Raw genomic sequence first — 11,339 nt, forward strand, 5'->3', positions numbered from 1 at the left:
CATTTTGACAAATTATTCATTTCTGCTCTTTCCCTTCACCTTTCAGGTCACTGAAGGTACAGCACTTAATTTAGCTGTTAACCATTTTAACCTGAGGGGTTGTTGAAAATAAATCCTCTTTAGAAGGCTTTGTAAGGCCCATGGATGATTTCAAAATAGCTTGAAAGTCAATCAGATTAACTAAAACATTTCCTACTCAGACATCTATTAGAAACTGATGTCTCTATAATGCGGTTTTGACTTTGTGAACTGCCATCCTTTCAGCTCTACAAAATAAGCAGGAAAAGTTAATATATTTTCTTTGACTTTCATTTGGAATAATATACATTTCAAATGACATTAAGTTAAAGTGTACAATGATTGTTTCTGAAAATTATTGACTTGTTTTTAGTTTCTCTATAATTGAATTAAATACATGTGATTATATACTTCTAAACAGGCATGTGTGTGTGTAAAAATAGATTTTAAATTTTTTTAATAAGAGCCCAAATTAAAGAAAATATCTAATATCATCAGTGATGTTTTTCTTATCATTGCAATGGTTGAGATTACGGGATTTAGTAATAATTAAAAATTTGTCAAAATTTTGTAGCATTGAATTAGATAGCAAGACTTAGATAAAACCAATAGATACTGACTTAAGTGTGACATGTCATTCAGTTTCCTGAAGTTCAAGTTTTCAAGCATCCTGTGTTTTCTGTGTTTACCTCGAAATACTTACGAAAGATGACCCTAAGACATATATGGACCTAAGTTTGAATTTCCTAAAATAAGTAAATAAGTTAATTTCATTCTATCTTTTTTATCAACCTTTGTTTATTTAACTTTTATTATGTGTAGTAACCTATAAAATTTATTAAATTGTCCAATTTTAGTAGTTAAATAAAAATTTTATCATAAATTTAAAAATACTATACATGTTTCAAATAACAGATAAGAAACATGTACAAATTCCTAGAATAGTATAACAATTTAAATTTTTTAAATATTAACACAGTTAATATCGCATAATTTTATCCTTATTATCTAGAAATATATGTTCTTGCACAATACAGACAAAAACTGCTTCTTCAAAGATTTGGCATAGAAGTTTTAGAGTGTCCTTCAAAACATACTTTGGATAAGTTATTTTCACATATTTTGTACTTCTAATTACCATCCATTGCTGAAGTCATTTTCTGAAGGTAGTAAGAACTTCAAACTTCCAAATAATTCTAGTTATTAACCATTCTGCTATGCCATTCAAAGTTGATGATCCAGTTCTTAATATTGAACATAATGAAATGGCAGCTGGCTGTATTTCAAAATGTTCCACATGGTGTTAAATTTTCTGTACAATAGAAAATCAACATTATCAGGGAGAAAGTTTAATAAAAAGGAGGAATTTTAACTAAAAATTCTACCTTGATTATTCAAAGATATACAAGCATGCCAAAAATTTAATTTTAAATGCTAATTTTTATAAAGATGTACACATTCTAGATATTTTATAATTATGATGACCATAAATATAGATAGGTAGAAACTGTTCTTTGCAGACAATATTATGATGGCTTTTTATTCATTTTCTTCAAGAAAATAAAATAATAGTCCTGCAATGCAGCCAGTCCTGAAGATACCTGATAAGTGAGGGTCAGATGGAAGGGGAGGAGGACCTCCCCTATCAATAGAGTTGGAAAGGGGCAGGAAGGGTGGGATTGGGAGGGAATATGGGAGGGGCCTATGGCTGGGATACAAAGTAAATAACCTGTGATTAATATAAAAAATAAAAATTATTAAAAAATTATCAATTTTTTGAACAGAATAACAGAGCTAATTGATTTTGACCTGTTAACTTCAATATGAAGCTTTAGAAAGGTTTAACCTCACCAGATCTGTGCTTTGAGTTTCTTGTGTTTGAATAACCAACTACACAACTGATTTTATATTATGCGCCCTGGTGAAGTGTGGAGTTATCAAACAGGCAAGATTTGCCTTATTCTGAGCATTGTGCATACTCAAAAATCCCAATTCATTAATTTCTAACCTATAATCAAATTAATTTGTATCTTGCAAAATTGTCCATCTTGTATGTAGCTATAGGGAGAATGTATCATAAGGGATATCTTTTCCTCCTGGGACTTTGCCTGTAATGAGAAATATATGGTTTGGACGCCCTAATTCAGTTGTTCATATTGTACCTGACAGTCATCATTCTAGAGAATCTTAGAGACTCTGGGAATTGAAATCCATTATAATTATAAAATATCACTTGTCAATATGTTTAAATTTTTAATAGCTCTTATATGAAAACAAGCTCCTGCTCAAAATAAGCATACATTTAAGAGCATTTTCTTTTTCTAGTTCTTACTTCATCTACTGTACTGTATTTTCTCAATATATCATAAAGTAGTCCATTAAGCACTATGATTCACATCATATAATTCTTAAGCAAACTAATTTATAAAACACACAAACTTTTTTTTTCTTACTGCTTAAGCAAGTGTCAATACAACTGGTTCTGTTACAGTTACCTAATTTCAGTATTGTTCACCAAAAGAGAAACTTTTTATTCTAGTTACCATTGTAGAGATTTGGGTGTCATTTTTATCATGTTTACCTATAATTTCACTTCTTTTTAAAAATATTTATTTTAAAATCTAATGTCAAATCTCCAGAAAGTATGATCATTATTATTATTATGTGAGAAAAATATATTTTCAATTAAAAATTAAATTTTATTTCAAAAGAAGTATTCAAAGCATTAAAATTTTAATGTTATCTGTGTTTAGAAGGAAGAAGTTGACAGATCCCACCCTGTGAATCTCACCCTGTGAGATTGTGTAGTTTATGGCTATTGAGTGAGGAGATACTGGCCACTGGGAGGTTGCCCACATCCCAGTGGACAGGCTTATGCCTATGTGCATATTGCAGAACTGATTGGTTTTCTCGGCTATAATGATAATGAGTAAGAATAGAAAGATAATAATAATAACGATATGATAATAATAATAAACTTTTTAAAAAGGGCAAGTCAGGAGGAAGGTATCCCAGGGGGGAGTTGGATACAAGTAATGAGGGATGAATATAACCAAAATACACTGTAAACATGTACAAAATTTTCAAAGAATACATAAAAATATTTTTTAAAATAAAATTTGGGCCTGGGCTTGGTGGCACACCCTGTAATCCCAGCACTCTGAGGAGGCAGGTGAATCTATGAGTTCAAGGCCAGCTGGTCTACAGGGTGAATTCCAGGACAGCCAAGGATACACAGAGACACGATGTCTCCAAAAAACAAAAAATAAATTAATTAAATAAATAAAAATAACTAAATAATAAAATTTGGGGATTTAAAAGTCATACATGGACAATGGCAAAAACACGTAAGTAATGATATAAAATGAACAGAAAAATTTGTGATGCAAATAGCAATTGTATAAGAATAAAATTTGTAAAGATAATAATAATATCCCCACTTTAATGTGGTCAAAGGTCATCAGTGGGAATATCATGAAAGAAAGAATAAAAATGTTGACTAGACATGTAAAAAAAAAGAAGGAAGAGGTTGAACAAGTTTGGTTGGAGTTTGGGACAGAAAATAAAATAAAGAAAGTAAAAACATAAAGTTGAAACAATAGCCTCTTTCCAAAACATATATTTAAAGCCATAAGAATCTACAGGTCCATTATCTATCATCACTTCTTGTCTCTTCTTTCTTTATTTTTGTGTTCTTATTTTAGCAACGTTGACATCATAGATTATTCTATTATGCTTATCCAATAATACTTTTACACCTAGACTTATATTTGCTTCTTTTTTCTCCATTTACAGTTATGAAAATGGTCAAAGGATTATCATGTTACTTTATGCACTAAATGTAAAGAGGTACTGAAAACTCATAATCAAGAAACTACAAGATAAAGAAGAATGAGGTGGAGGAGCAGCAGCAGGAGGAAAAAGAAGAAGAAAGAGCAAAGAAGAAAAAAGCAAAGGAGACAAAGAATAAAAAGGAATAGAAGAAGAAAAAAATAAAAATGAACGCGAAACCATTCAAAAAGAAATTGTCAAAATAAGATGTAGGCAAGATAAGAATGTATCTATCTTTTTGTCTTAGCTTTCAACATGACCCAGGGAAACAATCACTTTGACAAACATATGTATGTTCCTATTATTTATACATTCAATTTAGTTTAATTATTCATTACAGCTTTGTCTTCTTTTTGTAATTATTTTTTTATTATTATTTTTTTTATCAGTTACATTTTATTAACTCTGTATCCCAGCCGTGTCCCGATCCCTCATTCCCTCCCAGTCCCTCCCTCCCTCCCTCCCTCATCTCCACCGTGCCCCTTTCCAAGTCCACTGATAGGGGGGACCTCCTCCCCCTTCATCTGATCCTGTTTTATCAGGTATCTTCAGGACTGGCTGCAAAGCCCTCCTCTGTGGCCTAACAGGACTGCTCCTCCCTTCGGGGGTGGGGAGGCCAAAGAGCCAGTCATTGAGTTCCTGTTAGAAATAGTCCTTGTTCCCCTCACTTTGGGAACCCAATTGGTTACTGAGCTACCACAGGCTACATCTGAGTGGAGGTTCTAGGTTATATCCATACATGGTCCTTGGTTGAATGTCAGTCTCAGAAAAGACCCTGTGCCCAGATATATTTGGTCCTTGTGGAGCTCCTATCCTTTCCCCATCAGACTAACTCCCCTTCTTTCTTATGATTTCCTGTACTCTGCCAAAGGTTTGGTCATGAGTCTTTGCTTTGAAAACACTGCTAGTTAGCGTCTTTCAGATGCGCTCAGTAGACTCCTGTCATACGTTCAATGCACATCCCATCTGTCTTTCTAAACGAGGATTGATCATCTTACCCCATGTCCGCTCAATTGATTATCTTTTTTAGGTGTATAGATTTCATTATGTTTATCATATCTTATAGGTCTATATAAGTGAGTATATCCCATGTTTGTCTTTCTCCTTCTGGGATATTTCACTCAGAATGATCTTTTCTAGATCCCACCATTTGCCTGCAAATTTCATGATTTCCTCCTTTTTGATTGCTGAGTAGTATTCCATTGTATAAAAATACCACAATTTCTGTACCCATTCCACCGTTGATGGACATCTGGGTTGTTTCCAGGTTCTGGCTATTACAAATAGAGCTGCTATAAACATGGTTGAGCAAGTGTCTTCTTTATATGGAAACCTGGGCATCATATTAGAAAGAATAAACATATTGAGGTCAAATAACTGATATCCAAGCTGTGCTTTATATGAACTATATCATTTGGGTTATTTAAATAAGTTCCTTTAGGTCTTAATTCACATGTAAGACACAGATATAAATAAGGGTTAATCAATTTAAATTAAGTGAGTAATTCATTTTAGAATGTGGAAACCTGTTGTCTGAAATGCGTTTCTCTATAAAGATCATTATAATTCAATGTTTGCAGAGTTCAAGGACATTGAAGCATTTGTTAAGGCTGAAATTTTTATTTGCACAATTATTTATTTAATGCTTGCCTGTTGTAGTAAAATAGAATGTTGGGTTCAATTTTTTTTTCCCTATGGATTAGTTTCTAAGCACATAGCATAGTTGCTGGTAAATAACAGATATCTGAAGCAAACAAAAACCACAAAGACTTTATTCAATGATCAGTCTCTGAAAAAATGATTTCAACTGTGTTTTCATTAGGAAATCAAGGAACCACGCAAATACAATAACTTGTGATTTGCTATGACAGCATGCTCAGCATTTGTTCTTCTTGGACATTGAAAATTGCAGAGCTATTGATTAAAACAGGTTAAAGTTTTAAAGAGCATCACTCCCCTTATTTGTAAAATCACATACACTGTAATTCAATTGTAGTTACTTTTCTTCTCTCTTTATCTTTGTGTGGGTGGTGGTGGTGGTGTATCTCTCTCTCTCTCTCTCTCTCTCTCTCTCTCTCTCTCTCTCTCTCTCTCTCTCTCTCTCTGTGTGTGTGTGTGTGTGTGTGTGCTGAAAATCAAGCGAATCAAGTGCAGAGCTTTACGGACTTTAGGCAAGTAAAAACCCTGACTCTTCAATGCAGCTGTTAACAAATCGAGACACAACTTGACAAACAGTGGGAGGGAGGTGGAGAAATGGTTCCGGTGGGTAAGCAACCTTGCAGAGGACCTCTGCACAGAACTACACGCCTGTTCCAAGCACGCACATCAAGCAACTGTCTCCTAAGTGCCTGAACCTCCAGAGAGAGGGGATCGGAGAGTTTCAGGCTGACTCCGTGGCACCTGTACTACCCTGCACATGACCACACACAGGCACTCACTGCTGTGATTTTAGTGGTAATTGTTCTCCCGAGGCTCGGGTATTAGAGTCTTGGTCCACAGATGTTTGTGATATTTTGGGAGAGTGAGACGTGAAGCCTTGCTGATGTCAACAGGCCACAGGGAAGGACTTTGAGGGTTTCATAGTCTCACCCAACTTCCCGATGGCTCTTTCTACTTCTGATTCCGGATGTAAGCTCTCAGCACTCTGCTCCTGCCTCCTGCTTGGTGCTGTACTTTCCTGGAAAGATGCATTCTGTTTCTGGAACTGTAAGCTCAGATAAAACCTTCCTTTTATAAATTGCTTTTTTCCGTTGTATTTTTTTTTTTTCACACAATAGCAAAATAAATAAGACATGAACTCAATGGCTGGCTCTTTGACCTCCCCACCCCACAAGGGAGGAGCAGTCCTGTTAGGCCATAGAGGAGGACTTTGCAGCCAGTCCTGAAGATACCTGATAAAACAGGGCCAGACAAAAGGGGAGGAGGTCCTCCCCAATCATTGGACTTGGAAAAGGGAAGGAAGGATGTGAGGGAGGGAGGGTGGGAGTGGAAGGGAATGAGGGAGCGGGATACAGCTGGGATACAGAGGTAATAAAATGTAACTGATAAGAAAAAATAAAAATTAAAAAAAGATAAAAACAACAAAATAAATTTTAATTATATTTTTTTAAAACTTCAAAATAATCATGAAACTATTCAGTTGGAAAATGCTAAAAGTATATGCATATTCACTTTGTAATAATAGCAAACAATGCAAATGTAAGTGATAGAAAATAAGATTTAAATTATTACATGTCCCAAATATAACATTCCTTATTTGTATGACTTCTCAAAGCCTCAAAAGAATTTCTCCAGTATAATTTCATGAAACTTATGCTTATTTAAAAGGTAAAAATTGACTAATTACTTTAATATTTTTTTTCTTTTTGCAACAATAGATTTTCAATGCAGCAATGCGCACATATTTGGTAAGAATCTACCAATGAACTACCTCTATAACCACAATTAGCCCGTAAACTATAAAATACAGTACAGACATTTATGCTAATTTACATAATTACCACATCTGCAGTGATTATCTAGTCCATAGAAATTTGAATGGTTCATTGGTTGATACTGTAATTAATCTGGCTAATGTTGTAATTAACCAAATATTGTTTAGGACATCTATTTATTCTAAGAAATTTGTGAGATATTTTTGCCAGTTGTCTTTAAGAAATTTATAGCCATCTTTTGAAGCTGTGTGTTTGTGTGTGTGTGTTTATGAATGAGTATTGGTGTATATACCTGTGACTGAATATGTGGACATCAGATGTTGATGGCAGGTGCCTTTCGCTATTTACCCACAATTTATTTGAGACAGAGTCACTCACTGAACATGGAGTTCACAAGTAGTCTTGTCTTACTGGCCTGAGAGGCCCTGGGATTTACCTGTTTATAACTCCTATCCCAAGTCTTCAATTCAAGGTGTGTACTACCAAGCTCCATGTTTTGCAAGGGTGCTAGGTATCAAACTCACAAGCTTATTCTTTTGGAGCAGGTAAGTCACCCACTGAACCATGTCCCAACACCATCCGTTCTCTTTTAAAGCAGAATCTAAGTACCTAGTAAATACAGAGCATGACTATTTCCAGAAATTATAGCATTTTAAATTAAGGTGGTGCATATTAATTTGTGGAGCACTGGGGGAGAATATCTGACCTCCAGATGTTGAGCTTAGATATCCTCCTCCCATCCTCCACAAATTAATACAAACTCTCTTCGTTAAAAGAATACACATTTTAAATATTTGCAAGTGTATTAATAAAATCATTGTTTTCTAAATCTTACATTAATTACATAGTATTCTTGTAATTAGTTCACAGCTCAGACCTTTGCAAAGGTTGTACTTTATGTTGACTTTTATTTTTCACATAACTGAAGATGTTCTTGAAACAAACTACCTTTAAATCTAACGTTGTCTGTTGATCCCTATAGTATCTACTCTAATGTTTCATGAATTATGTATAATACCTTTACAATTGTATTTAAATAAATAGTGTTTAGCTTTGCTTTGTATTGTAGTAGCCTAGCAACTTCAAAAGTTAACCAACTTACTTGTACAAAATATTAAATTACATTTGAAAAAGAGTAAAAATATATTTCCTTTCTAAATTACACATAGATGAACCAAAGGTATTTAAAATAAAAGCAATTTAGAGCCATTACCTATCGTTCTTTTTATTTTTTAAAGCACAAAGTTTAATGTAATTGTTATTGTGTATAATGGAAATACAAGGAGAAAGAATATATATATAATTTATTATTTATTATAATTTATTCACTTTGTATCCCAGCTGTAGTCCCTCTTTTCTCTCCTCCCAGTCCCACCCTTCCTCCCTCATCTCCTCCTTGCCCCTTCCCAAGTTCACTGATAGGAAAAGTCCTCCTCCCTTTCTATCTGACCCTAGCCTATCAAGTCTCATCAATCCAGACACAACGAACCCATTAGAAAAAAAAATTGAGGAAGAGCCTTGAACTCATCTTTGCCAACTTAAACTGTCATGTGTGATCTCAGACATTCTGCTAAGATGAAATCTCAAAGTAGTTTTGATTTATATTTCTTTTGATGGTTAAGGATATTGAACATTTTTTAAGTGTTTCTCAGCCATTTGAGTTTCCGTTAAGTGTAATGTTTAGAAGTCTACCTCAATTTTAATTGGACTATTTAATCTTTTGATATCTAATCTACTGTTTTTTTATAAAATAAAAGAGATCAGAGCCATGTGATTTTAGTACAGAATTCTACCAGACTTTCAGTGGGCTAAGGGAGCGGTGAGGGGCGGGGAAGAGGAAGGCAGGTTAGAACTGGGGGAGATGAGGGAGCTGGCTACAACCTAGATACAAAGTGAATAAATTTTAGTTGATATTTAATAAATATTAAATCAACAAAAAAGAGCAGAAAAATAAGAAAGAAATGAGACACACCATGACAAAACCAACTTTAAGCTATCTACATATCCTGTCCTAGAGAAGGTGATGTTAAGAAAGAAAGAAAAAAACTCCCATCTAAAGAAGTTAATCATACTCTCACATATTGAGATGATTTCAATTCTGAAATAAAAAGACACAAAGTAACAGAATGGATTCCAAGCCTGGATTTGATCCAACCTGCTATGAACATAGTTGAGCTAATTGAATGGTGGAGTATCTTTGGGGAATATTCCTTATTTGTAACCGCCAGAATCTGGAAACAAACTAGATACCCCCAATGGAAGAATGGATTTAGAAATGGTGACACATTTACAAAATGGATTACCACTCAGCTATTGAAAACAAGAAAATCATGAAATTTGCAGGCAAATGAATTGAAATAGAAAAGATCATCCTGGGAGAGGTAACCCAGATCTAGAAAGATGCCTTTGGTACATACTCACTTATAAGCAGATATTAGCCATATAATATAGGATAACTGTACTAAAATCTAAAAAACCTGAACAAGAAGGACCCTAGGAATGATGCTTTAATTTCATTGGGAATGGCAAACAGGATAGACACCATAAGTGGTATAAGAGAGGAAACAAGGCACAAGCCTATTGAAGAGGCCCTCTGAAAGGCTCCACCCAACAGGGTATCAGGGTATCAAAGCATATGCTGAGACTCACAGACAAACTTTGGGCATAGTGAAGGGAGTCTTATGGAAGAAGAGGGAATAAAAGGATCCAGAGGGGACAGGAGCTTCATAAGGAAACCAACAAAGACAAAACGTTTGGGTCCATGGGGCCTGGACTGAACAATACACCAACCAAGGACCATGAATGGAGAGGACCTAGACCCCCTCTTCAGATGTAGCCCATGTACAGCTCAGTCTCCATGTGGATTCCCGAATAAGAGGAGCTGGGGCTTCTTCTGTCATAAACCCAGTTGCTTGCTCTTTGATCACTTCTCCTTGGTAATGTGGCCACAAAGGAAGAGGACCCAGGCAGTCCTGATGGTACCTGATAGGCAGGGAAGGAGGACCTCCCCTATCAGTGGACTAGGGAAGGGGATGGGGGCAAGAGGGAGGGAGGGTGGAACCTAGAGGAGATGAGGGAAGGGGCTACAGTTGGGATATAAAATGAATATATTTTTAAAAAGAAAAAGAAAAAATACCATCATTGTATCAAAAATGTGTGTGCATTTATTCTTTTAAATAAAGTTTATAATAAATTTAAACAAAACAAAAACTTGACCCATCCTTCTATTACAACCTGGAAAGATACATTAACATCTAGGATAGATATCATTTCAAGAAAGAGGATGAAAAAAGATATTCCAAAGTAATGTACTTAAGAATCAAATTGGTATATTCATTTTAATATCTAACACTACAGATTCAAACCAAACTAATCAGAAGTGATGGAGAAGACACTACATACAAATTAAAACAAAATGTATTCTGTCTAGAAGATCCAGATTGGGAGACAGTGTTAAGGAACTTGTAACAGTAGAGGGAGTCAAAATTGAAATCAGTAACAGGACAGGAGCCTACCACAGAGGACCTCTGAAACACTCTACCTAGCAGTGTATCAAAGCAGATACTGAGACACATAACAATACCTTCCACAGAGTGCAGGGAATCATATGAAAGAAGGGGGAGTTAGTATGACCTGGAGAGGACAGGAGCTCTATAAAGACCAAATATATCTGGGCACAGGTGTCTTCTATGAGACTGTATCTCCAACTAAGGACTATGTATGGGTATAACCTAGAACCTCTGCACAGATGTAGCCCATGGTAGCTCAGTATCTAAGTGTCTACCCTATTAAGGGGAACAGGTACTATTTCTGACGTGAACTCAATGGCAGGCTCTTTGACCTTCCCACCCCCGAAGGGAGGATCAGTCTTGCTAGGCCACAGAGGAGGACTTTGCAGCCAGTCCTGAAGATACCTGATAAACCAGGGTCAGATAAAAGGGGAGGAGGTCCTTCCCTATCAATGGACTTGGAAAGGGGCAGGGAGGAGATGAGGGAAGGAGGGTGGAATTGGAAGGGAATGAGGGAGTGGGATACAACTAAGATACAAAGTTAATA

The sequence above is a fragment of the Meriones unguiculatus genome, chromosome 12 (genome assembly GCF_030254825.1).
Source record: "Meriones unguiculatus strain TT.TT164.6M chromosome 12, Bangor_MerUng_6.1, whole genome shotgun sequence".
Lineage (NCBI taxonomy): Eukaryota > Metazoa > Chordata > Mammalia > Rodentia > Muridae > Meriones > Meriones unguiculatus.